The 14,839-nt window shown below is 36.8% G+C and overlaps 1 long non-coding RNA gene across 1 annotated transcript in view; it reads right to left on the bottom strand.

Moving 5' to 3' along the window:
• Positions 1-5,731: 5,731 nt before the first annotated feature.
• LOC121012571 (uncharacterized) overlaps positions 5,732-14,839 on the bottom strand; it is an 86,911-nt gene continuing 77,803 nt past the window's right edge. The window contains exons 8-9 of the long non-coding RNA XR_005782171.1: positions 8,102-8,219; positions 5,732-5,807 (exon numbers count right to left, since the gene is read on the bottom strand). This is a non-coding gene — a long non-coding RNA (uncharacterized LOC121012571). The remainder of the gene's footprint in view (positions 5,808-8,101; positions 8,220-14,839) is intronic.

The following is a 14,839-nucleotide window of genomic DNA, read 5'->3' on the forward strand; positions in this document are numbered from 1 at the left end:
CCCCAGGAGTCAAAATCCCACTGGTCAATGGCTGCCTACTGACCTAGGTGGCGGCACACTTGACACTTCGGCCCCTACCTACTCTCTGGACAGTATGGATATTATCTTTTATACGAATCTGAGTGCATCTTATTTGGTTTCTCTTAGTATTCCACCCACTTGCTACATGTTTTGAGTAGATGGTGTGCATAAAGCATGACCCCACTGTGCAAGTTGTCCATGAAGACAAGTTTTTCTATCCTGTCTACTACATACAGCAATGCCTCTCTATATTCTTTTGCTTGCTCCTTTCTGTGTCTATCAGAAAATACATTAAATTTTCCTTTCCATTGTTTTGTGTAATCTAGATGATGCAGTCTTACTTGTATGTAGCCAGGCCTCCTGATTTTAGAATTAAGGCGAAGAAGATGGAATTAGTGAGTATTTATATGTAAGGTAGGATACTAAGGGGAGGAAGGGATAGTATTTGTGAAGAGAACACATTATAATTTTGGGGTTAAGATAACAGACTGTGAAGTCTAAGTGTGTGGCCTACAATCCTGGCTCCACTGTGTACTAGCTCTGTGGTATTGAAAAGTCGCATATTCAACAAGCTGGCAATAGACTTCCTATTAGGGAGAAACCTTTTAATTTTGATTCAGAAAAAAGACTGATAGGCAATTGGTACAGATGATGAAACTCTTAAGGTATAACTAATCATATTGCTCCAGGACAAAATAATAGGGTAGTAAACTTCTCTTTAGGAAAAAATAAAATTCATTTTTTTTGCTCCTGAAAGGAAATGGGTATGGAGTATGGTGTTGTGACACTGAAGCCTGATGGAGGAGGCCTAAGCACTGAAAGTCCTTCAATGGTGGTGTGGCTAAAGGACATCTCAAGAAAAGAATGCATATTGCTTACTGTAAAGTTGCTTGTTTTCCTGAACTATGATCCTGTCCTATTTCACAGCCCCCACATTTCAGGTGGTATCACTAACCTCATCAATGGCTTATATGAGATATTTTTTTCAATTTTTATTTTTAGAAAGAGAGAGAGCACATGAGTGAGGGAGAGGGGCAGAAGGAAGAGAGAGAGAGAATATATATATACATACACATATGTGTGTGTGTGTGTGTATTCCCCCCCACCCCCCCACAGAGAGTAGGGAAGGTACAGGAGAGAAGGAAAGAGAGAATCCTAAGCAGGCACCACAGTATCAGCATGGAGCCGTATGTGGGGCTCCATGCCATGACTCTGGGTTCGTGACCTAAGCTGAAATCAAGAGTCAGATGCTTAGTGGACTGAGCCACCCAGGTGCCCAAGATTTTTATGTGTTTATAATTTTTAATGGAAATCTGCTGAGGCAGTCCATAGACTGAATGACATCTTCAGAACCAGTGGAAGGAGCCCCAGAAGTGAACAAGAATTTATATTTATTTAAATCTATATTTTGGTATTTATAGAATCCCAAGAAGGGTTTCAGATTTTAATTAGGAGATCCCAAGTTAACAAGTGATCAAAAAATGAGGAATGGATGGAAGGCAAAGCGACCAGAACTCTTGGTTGAGTGGGGGAGGTTAAAGATCAACTGAAGGCATCTCATACCCATCATCTGATCATTCCTACACTAATTCTGACCATAAGTACTTATAGAAGATTCTCATTTATGATAGAGGTGTTCTCTAAAGTTGCCACAAACACTGAATTAATGAATACTGAACTAAGGGAAAACAGAGTTGATCAATGTTATGACTGATCAATACATAACCTTCTTTTAGGTGTGTTTCCATTTAGAGACACCTTATTTAACATAGACTTGACACATTAACATTGAATTCATGGCCACCAGCTCCCTAACGAACTCCTGAAAGAAGTTTCTCTCACACATAGACTTTTTGTGTGAAGCACATCAAGCTTTCCTGTGCTTAGGAACACTAGACAGAACTGTATTACTTTGCTTGGGGGCTATTTTAAACAGCGGAATGACCAACAGAAAGCACAGCAATGTGAGAAACACGTGACACTAAAACAGACCACAGAAAGAACACTTGTTTATAGGACAGAACCTGAAACAAGAAGGCAGAGGGTCATCTTGTTCAACTTCAGCTAGGAATGTGGCCATCGGATGACTTTTTTTTTTTTTTCTGCTCTGTACATGTCTGTGAGTGACCTCAACAGCACAGCAAGTATTGATTTTGGGGTTACAAATAACTTTTGGTGAGTACTCAAATTAACAAGTACAGAGTCCCTAAATAATGAAGATTGCCTGCATTTTTATTTTGACAGGTGTCAATATGTGCTTAGGACTTGGCAGCCACAGGAAAATCTTCAGTTCTGTTTCTCATATTCCAAATGAACAGAAAAAAATAGAACATGATCTTTAATTATGTACTCCTATTTAAAACCCGGTTAGAGAAAATAGGATGAGTTCAGCAACTCCGCTTCTTTTAGAGGTTTTGCTTTCATACAACGTGTGCACTTCCTCCAGAAAATTAATGAAATAAATTCCTAAAAATTTAAAACCCAAAAGTTTACAGACTTAGTTCTTTCTGAGTAAAAACTGTAGAAAAATTTGAAGGTAATTTGATACATTAAAATTAGTTTTATTCTATATTTCCAAAGTCCCAATGGCTTTTTAAATTTGAACACTTAGAAACATTTATGAAGCCACAGCCATTACTAACAGAATGTATAAAAATTTGCAATTATTAAAGATTCCTCTCTGACATCCTCAATGTCAAAGTAAGTCAAACAGGTATTTAACTCCACAATTCAAACCACATTGACTAAATCAAAAATATAACATTCACATAAAAAAAAAAACAAAAAACAAAAACAACTTACTGAGCCTCCTGGGTGGCTCAGTCCGTTAAGACTCCAACTCTTAATTTAGGCTCAGGTCACGAGTTCGAGCCTAGCATAAGGCTCTGCGCTAAGAGCTTACAGCATGGAGGAGACTTGCTTGGGATTCTCTGTCTCTGTCTCTGTCTCTGTCTCTGTCTCTCTCTCTTTGACCCTTCTCTGTGCACGTGCACTCTCTCACTCAAAAATAAATAAACATTAAAAAAAACATTTTAAAGACATGAGTGATAAAAAATATAGTATTGGGTATCTGACTTCAGAGAAAGAATCATATTAAAAAAAAATTTTTTTTTTCCAACGTTTATTTATTTTTGGGACAGAGAGAGACAGAGCATGAACGGGGGAGGGGCAGAGAGAGAGGGAGACACAGAATCGGAAACAGGCTCCAGGCTCTGAGCCATCAGCCCAGAGCCTGACGCGGGGCTCGAACTCACGGACCGCGAGATCGTGACCTGGCTGAAGTCGGACGCTTAACTGACTGTGCCACCCAGGCGCCCCAAGAATCATATTTTTAAAACTTTGGCAACCAGGGTCTATCAACCATTCTGGTACTTCTTTCTCTCCTTCCCGTTTATTACTCTTGGGCAGCCAAGATTCATCCAATATGAAAATTATTTACAGCAACAGGAAATAGTCTTACTTTATTAAAACTATTTATATGTTGTGTTTATGAGGGTGAGCTGTAAGGAAGGATATAATAAAGCCTCTGTTTAAATGGTGTCATCCTAAGAGTAAGACAAGTAAATAGGGTTAGAAATGAAACTCCTAGGTCCTGCTACATGTACCACTATCAGAATGTGGCAGTTAGTCAAAAAAATTTTAATCTGAATAAAGCTTTAAAAAGCTCAGACTTATAGGTACCTAATTAGTGATCAGAATTTCTCTATCAGATGTGTGCAGGGGGAAAACTTGATGGTATGGTAGTCAGTAGATGATTTGTGTCTTTCCCTAAAGGGGTACTAGCTCACCTTTTGTAGGTTCATGCCTTCATTCTTTCGTCTAATGGAGCCATAATATCTCCCTTGGTTTTCCTGTTCTGCAAGGAAAGGATAACTTTAATTTTGTAGTGCCAGGGTTTGGTAAATACTCTGTGCCCAGATAATAGATTTATATTAAATGGATCATTTGAAGCTTGATTTTACAAATGCGGTCCCACCAGCACCATGTTTAACCTGAATAAACTAAATGTGGCACCTAATATTTTTGTCTGCACATGGTAAGAAATGTAAGCAGTAAGTGTTTGTTGATATTGCCTGAACTAAAATGGACACAATATATAGATTTAAAAAAACCCAAACCTTGTCTTTTTATTTATTTACCACTATTTGGATTACTAGATACCAGAGTAGGTGACCAATGAACGGCATTAGCCATATGAAGAGGTTAGATACTAATTGCTTTAGGATTTTTCCGCCTGTTGGGAGACAGGATCCCACAGTAATATGGAGGTATGATCCCATTTTACAGATGGAGGTTAATATATATAAATATATATATATTTATACATATATATTTATATATATTTATATATTTATATGTATTTATATATTTATATATATATATTTGGAGACACTAGGTGACATATCTATGAGAAATGAGCTTAGTCAGAAATAGAAATTGATATAAAATATACACAGCAACAATGATTAACTCCTTTACCTTATTATTTGCCTAACTCCTTTGTTTCTAGTTCAGGAAGTGAGGTTTTGTTTATTTTTAAGGATTCCGGTTGGAACCTATCAAAACTAACTGGACCAAGGGCTCTAGGGTCTGTTAACAAATAGTAAAAATACATGCTCTGACTTGGTTAGAAATTGCTTAAAACATTAATCACACTCATATCATTTAACTAAGTTGTCTACCTCCCTGTTTTATTTCAATCTCCATTCAGTCGTCAATGAACAGAAAGCATCCTGTGGTACAGTTTCTTTTCTACTTGTCTGACTTCTCTTAATGCTTTGTTTTGTCTTTGAAAGATAAATGCAGAAATTTGCAATGATTTAAAGGAATAGAGAAACTTTCAGCCAGATTCTATACTTTCCTGTGTGACCTAGAAAGAAGGCAAGCCCATTAATGCAGGATTTGATTTTCTAGGAGAAGCACTGGACTTATCAAAGCAGATGTCTGTAAGCAGTCCATTTACTCATATAATAGGTAACTCTCCTCCCTCTGGACCCTCACACACAAATGGCAAGAATAGTTTAACTTTCTTACTTACAGTCAGATATGATCTATATTTCCTGATCATGCTCAGCATGGACTCATGGTTTCATCTGTCTACAGAGATGAAGATCATAGAAAGGGACGGACCCAACATACTATATTGAGTATTTAACATGTGACAGGTCGTATATTAGAACATTCTAAGCACATTATCATATCTTATCCTCCCAACAACCTATAGAAGTAAATACTATTCACATTTTATGGTGAGAGCTTGAAACATAAACAAGTTAATGATATGGTTAGTAAGTGGAGATGGTTGCTAAATTTGGGCACAAAACAAAATTAGAAGCTTGGTGTAAAGAGGGCCCAGGAAGAAAGCAAAGGATACACATAACACCTGTGAGGAATAAAATCTGCTTCGAGTACTTTTGGGGAGTTCAGGCACTCCTTTTGCTATTCAGATGAGTACTCAGATGAGTAGCACAGTTATCTATGTCCTTGTTCTTTTTACTAAATTCATCCCCCTCTCACAACAGGGGAAGTTTTTGTTCATTTAGAGTGCATGTTTTTAAAGCTATTGACCTAGAGTTGTCATCACACTCTTCCTACTTCAAATAGTCTGAGTATTAAGATAAATATATTCTCCATCACTTTACTGCTAACCAAACAGACCCTTCAAGCATAGGGGAAGAACTAACTCATGAAAAATAATATATAATACTTGCCTCCTCTCTAAAATATACATGGATTGGAATATCACCACTCTGGAATAGAAGTAGACCATATAAGAAGGCAGGCATCTAGAAACATATATAAAAAAAAGTAAAGAAGTACATTAAACACAATGGATAAGTAGAAAAAAGGCATAATAAGGCAGCTGGGTTCGGGAGAGGGAGAACAGTGGAAAATCCCCCTTAGACATTTTTTTCAACACATGCTAGAAGAAAAGAAACTCAGCAGAAAGGGCTTCTCTAAATGTGGAGCTATTTCTCCATCCCAAGGCTGGTCTTCCTATTTCATGTTTCTCAGTGGTCAAGTTTCATGCTCTAATTCCTTAGCACTTCTAGGTTGTGTGGTCTAGCCTGCAGTGACTGTTTAGCAAGCCAGCCTCTGCAGATTCAGTGTGGTGTTTCATGCAGAAGTGGAGAGGGTGACAGCAATAAGGGGCATGACTGGGCCACAGGGCCCTGCAGGCACGAAGATTCACCCAGAGCTCCAGCTAGCTTGAAGAACTTATCCATGGCACCAGTATAAGGCAGCTGCAGAGTGGTCCAGCCAGTGACTGTTATCTTTGGAAAGAATGAGATAATCAGACATTCTGAGAAGGCACAAAGGTTTGTGTCCAATAAGCAGGGCTGTCATAGTCTCCCTGAGGGTCATCTCCTTTCTAGCCAGCCAGAAGAGAGAACATAGAGGTGTGTATCTGGGACCTTTTCATGGGATAAAACCTCCGAGGCAGACATCACTTCTGTTCACATTTTATTGATTACAAATCAGCCACATGGCCACATTTAATTGTAAGGGAAGCTAGGAAATGTAGTTCAGTTGTGCACCTAGAAAGAAGAGGGAAACATGGGTTTTGAGGGGCATCAACTGTATATTTTAAAAAGTGTAGCCTAGTGAAATTGAGTGCCTTGCCAAAAGTCACACAACTTAGAATCCAAGTTCTCCCTACAATGATATGCTTCTTACTTTTTGCCTCCAAAGCTATCTGCAAGTCTGTGGATATGAGCATCCATACTGTGTTCCAGACAGAAAGGTGGACACTTTGGTTTTGAGAGAAAAGCACAGCATTTAGAAGATACATTTAATAGGCCTAACCATATCTCACCTCTTTTGATATTTTAAAAGAAAATCTGAAATTATGGGGAAATATTTAATTTCATGACATTAAAATTAAAGTTTAGCAAAAATTGGTTGTTTTAACTAATAAAAAAATTTCTTGTTTGACATTTCTGTGAATCATTGAACCAAAAGAATCAAATCATGGCCCCTCTGTGAGACTAAAATGTAGGTAGATCATTTTTTTCCAATCTTTGAAGAACAACAAGGCATTCTGGTTTAGTAAATGTTAGACTAAGCCAAAATATGGGGCCACAAACAAATGTTATAAACAAAATATTTCAAGTACCATGTAACATAAAGTAAATAGGATAGTAAAGTAAATAGTTCAGAACATTGGCTAAATCTCAAAGTTGAGGCCATTGGATGATAAGTACTTCATGATCTGAATCGATGGACTAGATATATCTTTGCAACACACAATATGCGATCATATAGATCTGTGAACATCACTCAACTCTAGTCTATATTAAAAAGGGCTAGGGGAGAAGTTGGGTGGTTCAGTTGGTTAAGTATCTGACTCTTGATTTTGGCTCAGGTCCTGATCTCATGGTTCATGAGTTTGGTCTGTGAGATTAAGCCCTGTGGCAGGCTCTGCACTATCAGTGGGATTCTCTTCTCTCCCTCTCTCTCTGCCCCTCCCCCACTCTCATGGGTGTGAGTTCTCTTCCTTCTCTCTCTCTCTTATCTCTCTCTCAAAATAAATAGAAGTAAACTTAAAAAAAAGGGCTAGAAATGTATCAGCTGAGTTCTTCAAAGAGAATTTTTAGGAGTGGGGGGTACTGTGGCATTTTTTTCCCTCTCACTCATGGGAAGGAAAAGGATAGGAGAGGGTAGTTCATTCCCACTTCCTCAAGGCAATTGGGGGGAGGCGGACACAAAAGAACCATCCATTAAATCAAAGCTGTTTGCAACATGAGGAGACTTGTGCTCACCTCCTGTTCAGAAAATACTGAAGGCAGGAGTCAGGCTGGTGTGTTTCCTCGGCTGGTGAGGCAAGGATTGAGGGGCCAGCAGTTAGCTGTGCTCCGTAATTTGGTGAGAGTCAAACATCCAAGAGCCTTCCTAAAGGGCAAATGGGCACATGAAGAAGAGAGCCAGGCTTAAGTTTTCTCAGGACCCAGTCCAATGGGACTGAATGTTGGGGCAAGAGAAACACAGCAGAGGGTCCTGAGTCAGGGGAGTGTACTGGGCTATGGGAACTCCCCAGTGTACCTCATAGAGGTCATTGTTATCAGATCTTTATCCCTACCTCTTGGAAAACGTCCTTGGATTTCACATTCTGTTCTGCTAAGCTCTCATTTCCGGCAGCTCTCATCCATCTCTCTCTTTCCAGTTGCCTCTCTGCCTTGCTTCCACTGTCTGTGGAGCTGAAAGTAAAGGTAAAAATGTAAGAAGTCTTCCAGGTAATTCTGGTGCTATTTAATTGCAAAAAGCAGGTGATCTTCACACAGGCTTTCTAATTTTCTTTTACCAAGTTGATTAACCTTTTAGTGTGTTCTTGATTTTCCCCTTTTAGGATTCAGTTTTGCTAAGCATTTGCAGTGGGTTCAATTATTTTTGGTAAGTCACTACATGAGTCTTTCCTGCTTAATTTTAAGTGAGAGAAAACCAAATTGTAATTTAGGGAGTACTTTTGGCTTCTGGTGTGTTATAATCTATTGTGGGGAAAAGGGTTTCAAATCTAGAAGGACATTGTATATCCTCTGTGTTGTCACGCTTTCTCCTCGCTAGACCACATCCTTCAGATTGGGGGGGAGGGTATTGGTGAGATTTTGAAAAATATATTTGGGACTTTTTTCTTCTCAGTGTTGCTTGGGGGAATAGGAGAAGGACATACATCATTCCCAAGGGCCTTCACTTTTTAAATATAATAGGGGACAATCATAAAGATTGACATTTTATTTTTTTATTATTATTTTTTTTAATTTTTTTTTCAATGTTTATTTATTTTTGGGACAGAGAGAGACAGAGCATGAACGGGGGAGGGGCAGAGAGAGAGGGAGACACAGAATCGGAAACAGGCTCCAGGCTCTGAGCCATCAGCCCAGAGCCCGACGCGGGGCTCGAACTCCCGGACCGCGAGATCGTGACCTGGCTGAAGTCGGACGCTTAACCGACTGTGCCACCCAGGCGCCCCAAGATTGACATTTTAATTAATTAATTACTTTTTATTTTTTTATTAAAAAATTTTTTTAATGTTTATTTATTTCTGAGACAGAGAGAGACAGAGCATGAGTGGGGGAGGGGCAGAGAGAGAGAGGGAGACCCAGAATCTGAAGCAGGCTCCAGACTCTGAGATGTCAGCACAGAGCCCGACGCGGGGCTCGAACTCAGGGACCATGAGATCATGACCTGAGCCGAAGTTGGACGCTTAACCGACTGAGCCACCCAGGCGCCCCAAGATTGACATTTTTAGATTTACAACAGCACTTGTAAACAATTGTTCCACATTTAATGATTGGGAAAAAGGCAAACTAAATCCAATAAAAATTCAATCATTTTCTTGTCTTTTTAAGAGTAGTAGATGTAAATAGAACAATTTAAGTCTAAAATTATTTAACTTGATGAATTAATAACATAGTGAAGACTATGTGCAGATTTAAAATGTTCTTTTCAGAAAATACAATTTAAACAATTACAACATTAAAATAAAGAATATTCTTGTGGCACCTGAGTGGCTCAGTCGGTTAAGTATCCGATTTTGGCTCAGGTCATGATCTCACAATTTGTGAGTTCGAGCCCTGCGTCAGGCTCTGTGCTGACAGCTCAGAGCCTGGAGCCTGCTTCAGATTCTCTGTCTCCCTCTGTCTGTCTTTCCACCACTTGCACTCTGTCTCTTGCATTGTCTCAAAAATAAATAAACATTAAAAAAAATTAAAAAAAAAGAATATTCTTGTTGAATTCTGGTGAATATAGCAGCTGAAAAACAAAACTAAACACCTTTCTTTCTTTTTGAAATGTTCTCTTTGGTAAAGAAAATCAGATATTTAAGATTTTCTCCCTCTTTAGTTCTTTTAATAATGTATCATGAAAGAATATGGAAATCGTATTGTACAGAGATTCTCTGTATACCTTGAAAATAAAAGAGAGATTTACATAAGTTTTTAGGAAGAATGCTAGGAAGATGTCTGAGAAGAACGAACAGGTTTTATCTGATTGTTAAACTCTCTATACTGTAATAGGCCACAGGATAGAGCCATTGAATTTTACAACTTTTGGAGGCACCAGTGACATCATGGTCCATATCAATGTCATCCCATGGAGTTGCATGGTATTGTGTGGTATGCAGTCTAAGCCACATGGCTGTAGGTGGAGGCCCTGCCTCTTTTTTATGTTACCTTTAGAATAATAACAACAATAATAAAAACTTCTTCTAATGTCTAGTAAATTTTAGCTTATTCCCACTGAAGTATACTGAAGTCAAGTTAGGTAGGAAATCTCAAAAGACTGCATCTCAGATACAGCAGGAAGAGCTGTCCAGAGGGCTGGTTGGCTTGGAAAAATAACTGGGGGAAGCAAATGAGATGTGTGTGCCTGGCAGAAGAAGAAACAATACTGCCTGCGCCAACACAATGACAGCTGGCATTCCATGGGCTTTTGCTATGGATGAGAGTGCTCAAAATTGGGCAACTTCAATATTTTCAATTATGGGTGGCAGCTTTAATGGTCAGCTGCTGGTCATTCTTGACCAGACCCTCAACAGGTATACATTGTTCACTATTATGTTTTAGATGCACTCTTTCCCCTCTCCCCTCTCTCTCCACAGTCCTGACAGTTCATTTTGAAATATGGACAAGAATACATTAAGTTACCTACAGTTGGCCAGATTGTTTTTTCCTATTCAGCTTTCATGTTGGTACGAGGATGAGGGAAGAAAAGTTTAAACAGACTTGCTTTGATGTTATGAAATGGTGGTGGTGTAAATTCAAAATGTAAAGTATCAACCTTAGATAAATAACTTAAGATTTAATATAATGTTTTCCATTTGCAAAATGTCCAAGACAAGCAGAATTTGGTTTATAAAAATTTTATTTGTCTTATTTTTCTTCTGTGGCTCAGATTCAGTCTCCCTGCTTATGGTTTAGTTTTTAATAGTTTTTGCTACTGGAGTCTCTTCAGCAATGTCAATCCTCATGGTGTCTCTCTCCTCATACAGTGTTCTCTCAAAGATCTCTGAGGAAGGTGAGTTGGGAATATAGGAATAATCTTCCGCTTCATGGGTTCATATTATTGCCAGTCTTAGCTATATTTCTTCATAGGAAGTTTGTATCCTAGAAAAGCCTGTTTATTTTGCTTGATGATATATGCAAGATGGGGTTTTGGTTGTGATAGATTTAAACAATATAAACAAGTATGTCTTTTGAGCTACTTTCCCAGGGGAGATGATGCATTTTTTTTTTTTTAAACAGATTACATTTATTCTCAGTTGCATTTCTCTGTTACCAGTAGAATGTGTGTGTTAGATAGCTGGGTCCATGAGAGTCTACTAGAATTCTTGGCATTATTCTCAGTGTCACTGCTTTTGATAGATGACCTTGATTCTCTTTGGTTTTACTACTTTCAGGATTTTGGATTTCATCTGACTGCCAGTGTAGCTCAATGGTTCCTCCACTTAGAACTTAAGAACTCTGTAATACTTGGCTATTTGGATTCTTAGTGGAAATATCTATCACAGTCTGTCTCATGGTTATAGAATGTTCTGTGTCATTTTTTTCCTGTTCTTAGTCCCAATCCTAGCCTGTGCCTAGATCTCTCTTACGGAGTATAAGATTTCCTATAAAGGGAAGTAACTGTACCCTCCTTAATTGGGACTTCCCTGCTGCTTGACATAAATGTTATAATGATGCAGACCACACCCCCTGCCCCCACTCCTCATCCCCCTACTTCTTTTTTGTGTTTTCTAGATAGGGAATGATATACAATATCCTATAAGAGATGACCAAAAAATCATTAGAAGTGGTCATTTAGAAAACAAATCAGCAGGAACAGCTGGGCAACAGGGACTCAAAATGTAGGAGAAACATTTTAGTCCACAAGAAAATGAAATAATGGTAACTATAGATAATTTGGAATATTTTCTTTTTCTTTGATGTTTTTGCTAAGAGAAGTTCAAAATAATTTACAGGCATATATTAATAAGTAGTTCTCTACGCACCCCCATTTTTCAATGCTTAAATCAAGGCAGATGGCTAATGATTGATTTATTCAAAGCACTCAGCATGTCAGTGGTTGAATTTTGTTGAGATCCCTTTCACTGTAGACCACACCGCTTCTAATGACCTATGTATAATTCATCTCAGCTCCATCCGAATTAGGAGCTGACAGTTTTTGGTAACACAAATCATAGCTTCTTGTCAGTAAAAGAACCCCAGTGTGGGAAACTCAGACAGCTAGGGAGCTCAGTATGCTGCTAACTTTGTTGTTTTTGTACAGATTTGAGAGAATCTAATAGTTTGCCACCTTTATGTTGGCACATGCATACATATGTTTATTGATGAAGTTGACTTTTCTTCAACCCAGGTATTTCCTGGGCAAGCAGAAATGGAGATCATTCTGAGGATTTTCTACCAGGTGGTTCAACATAAATTAACAATAAAAATACATTAAACATGCTTTTGGTTCAATAATTTTTCAGTAATGATCTTAGAATGATAATTAGTAGCCTCAAAAACAGAATCACATGGTTTTATTTCATGTTTTCAACATATATTTGGAATTTTCAAAAAGCTTTTCCTTCTGCAGCTGTATGACCCTCTTCTCTTTTAGTTTCTCCCTGTTGTGAGTGTGAATACTTGTGATCAAAGGCCCAAATTTGCTTCCTTAGTGTTCAGAAGTCCTTGATTTCAAGACCATTTGTCCATGCACATATAAGGGGAAGAGAGCAAGATCCAGAAAAGACCAAGTGATCCTGGAAGATGTATTTGAATTTTGATTCTAAATGTTAACCAGAGATTTTCCCTTATCTTTCTACGGCATATGAAATAAATTTACTTATTACATCTTGACATGGATAAAATAGAAATACTCTCTTTGAAGGCTTTGGCTGATTTGTTAACATTTTTTTTAATAGAATAATTTTTTATTTAATAGCATGAGAAATAGCCTTGGTTAAATTCCATTTAAGTTTAGGAGTCTTTATAGATACTGTCTAATTAATTATAGTTGTTTTACTTATTACAAAACTAGAAGTAAATGAAACTAACACAGTGCAGGTTTATTCATATGCAGTTTCTTTTAAGAAGACATTGGTTTTATCTAGCCAGAATTGTTAATGAACGGGAGTTTAAAAGTATAACTGTCACAACAACAACAACAAAAAAAAAAAAAAAAAAAGTGTAACTGTGTTTTCTGGCAAAGAATCAAGTCAACAAAGCTGATGTCAGAAAGCTAAATTAAAAAGTCACCCTAGAATGTTTGCCTTACTCAGGACGTGTCCAGTACTTCTATAAGATCAGCACATGTCTACATCTTCTATATCTGTCATCCTCTATAAAATCATTGATGTTGACAGAGATAACCTACATGGCCTAAAACATGCAAAATCAAAAGAAAGATCATATGATATTTATTACATTCTATTGACTATTACATTCTATTAACATTAATGTTAATACATTTTCTAAAGATTTTAAATAATAATAGTTGAAATAAGAAAAAGGGGAAGGGGACCTAGGTTAAGACTAAAATAATTAGAAAATCATCTATTACCTTAAGAGTAAGAAAAAATGAATATCGGTGCTTGCCAGAAATTTTTATAATCTTTTAGGTCTCTAACTTAATATACATGAAGTTATGACAAATCAATAAGACAGGCTTATCTATTTCTCCTGGAGTCATATAAATGGCCTCCAAAATGGTCCCAGCCAACAGCAAGAAAAAAAAATTAATGAATTCAGTCAGGATCATCTGGTATATTACTTACAGAATGGGAATTAGCATTCAAAATCTATGCTCCTTAATAGAACTTTTTCCAAGAGATGTTGGGAATGCTACCATTTTGATATCTAAATATACATTAAAAGTTATAAACCAATATTTAGGAATCAAAATCAAATGCCAGCACAATGACCCTCTATGAAACTGTACAAATTATTTATTGCACTGGAATTTTACTATTGCTTGAAATAAGATGGCTGGAGCTTAAAATATTTGTCAGTAGTGCAGAGATTATTGTTGAACTCACTAAGGGATCTAATAATTATAAATAGATATTTAATGCCTCAGATATTTTCAAAGATGAATGATATATACATATACATATCTAGATATATAAATATACATATATATGTCTATATGTGTATATGTATATACATATACATATGTATATACATATACACATATAGACATATATATGTATATATATATATATATATATGTACATATGTATGTATATATATATACATATATATGTCTATATGTATATATGTATATACATATACATATGTATATACATATATACATATAGACATATATATGTATATATGTATGCATATATATGTATATATGCATGTATATATATACACATATATATATCTAGATATATGTATATGTATACATATATCTAGATATATATGTAATCTATCCAACCATGCACATTTCATCTATCTGCCCAGTACTTTATTTTATTTATTTATTTATTTATTTATTTATTTATTTATTTGTTTATTTATTTATTTTACAGATTAAATTTATTTATTTATTTATTTTTCTTTCTAGTTGTTTTTTTTATTTATATATGAAATTTATTGTCAAATTGGTTTCCATACAACACCCAGTGCTCATCCCAAAAGGTGCCCTCCTCAATACCCATCACCCACCCTCTCCTCCCTCCCACCCCCCATCAACCCTTAGTTTGTTCTCAGTTCTCAACAGTCTCTTAAGCTTTGTCTGCCCAGTACTTTAATATCAATACACATATTTTAATACCAAAAGGAGTATAAATGCTGAGGTAAGCATTCAACATAATTCTACCAATTATATTTTATGT

This window comes from Herpailurus yagouaroundi, unplaced genomic scaffold (genome assembly GCF_014898765.1).
Source record: "Herpailurus yagouaroundi ecotype Mexico unplaced genomic scaffold, PumYag 29, whole genome shotgun sequence".
NCBI lineage: Eukaryota > Metazoa > Chordata > Mammalia > Carnivora > Felidae > Herpailurus > Herpailurus yagouaroundi.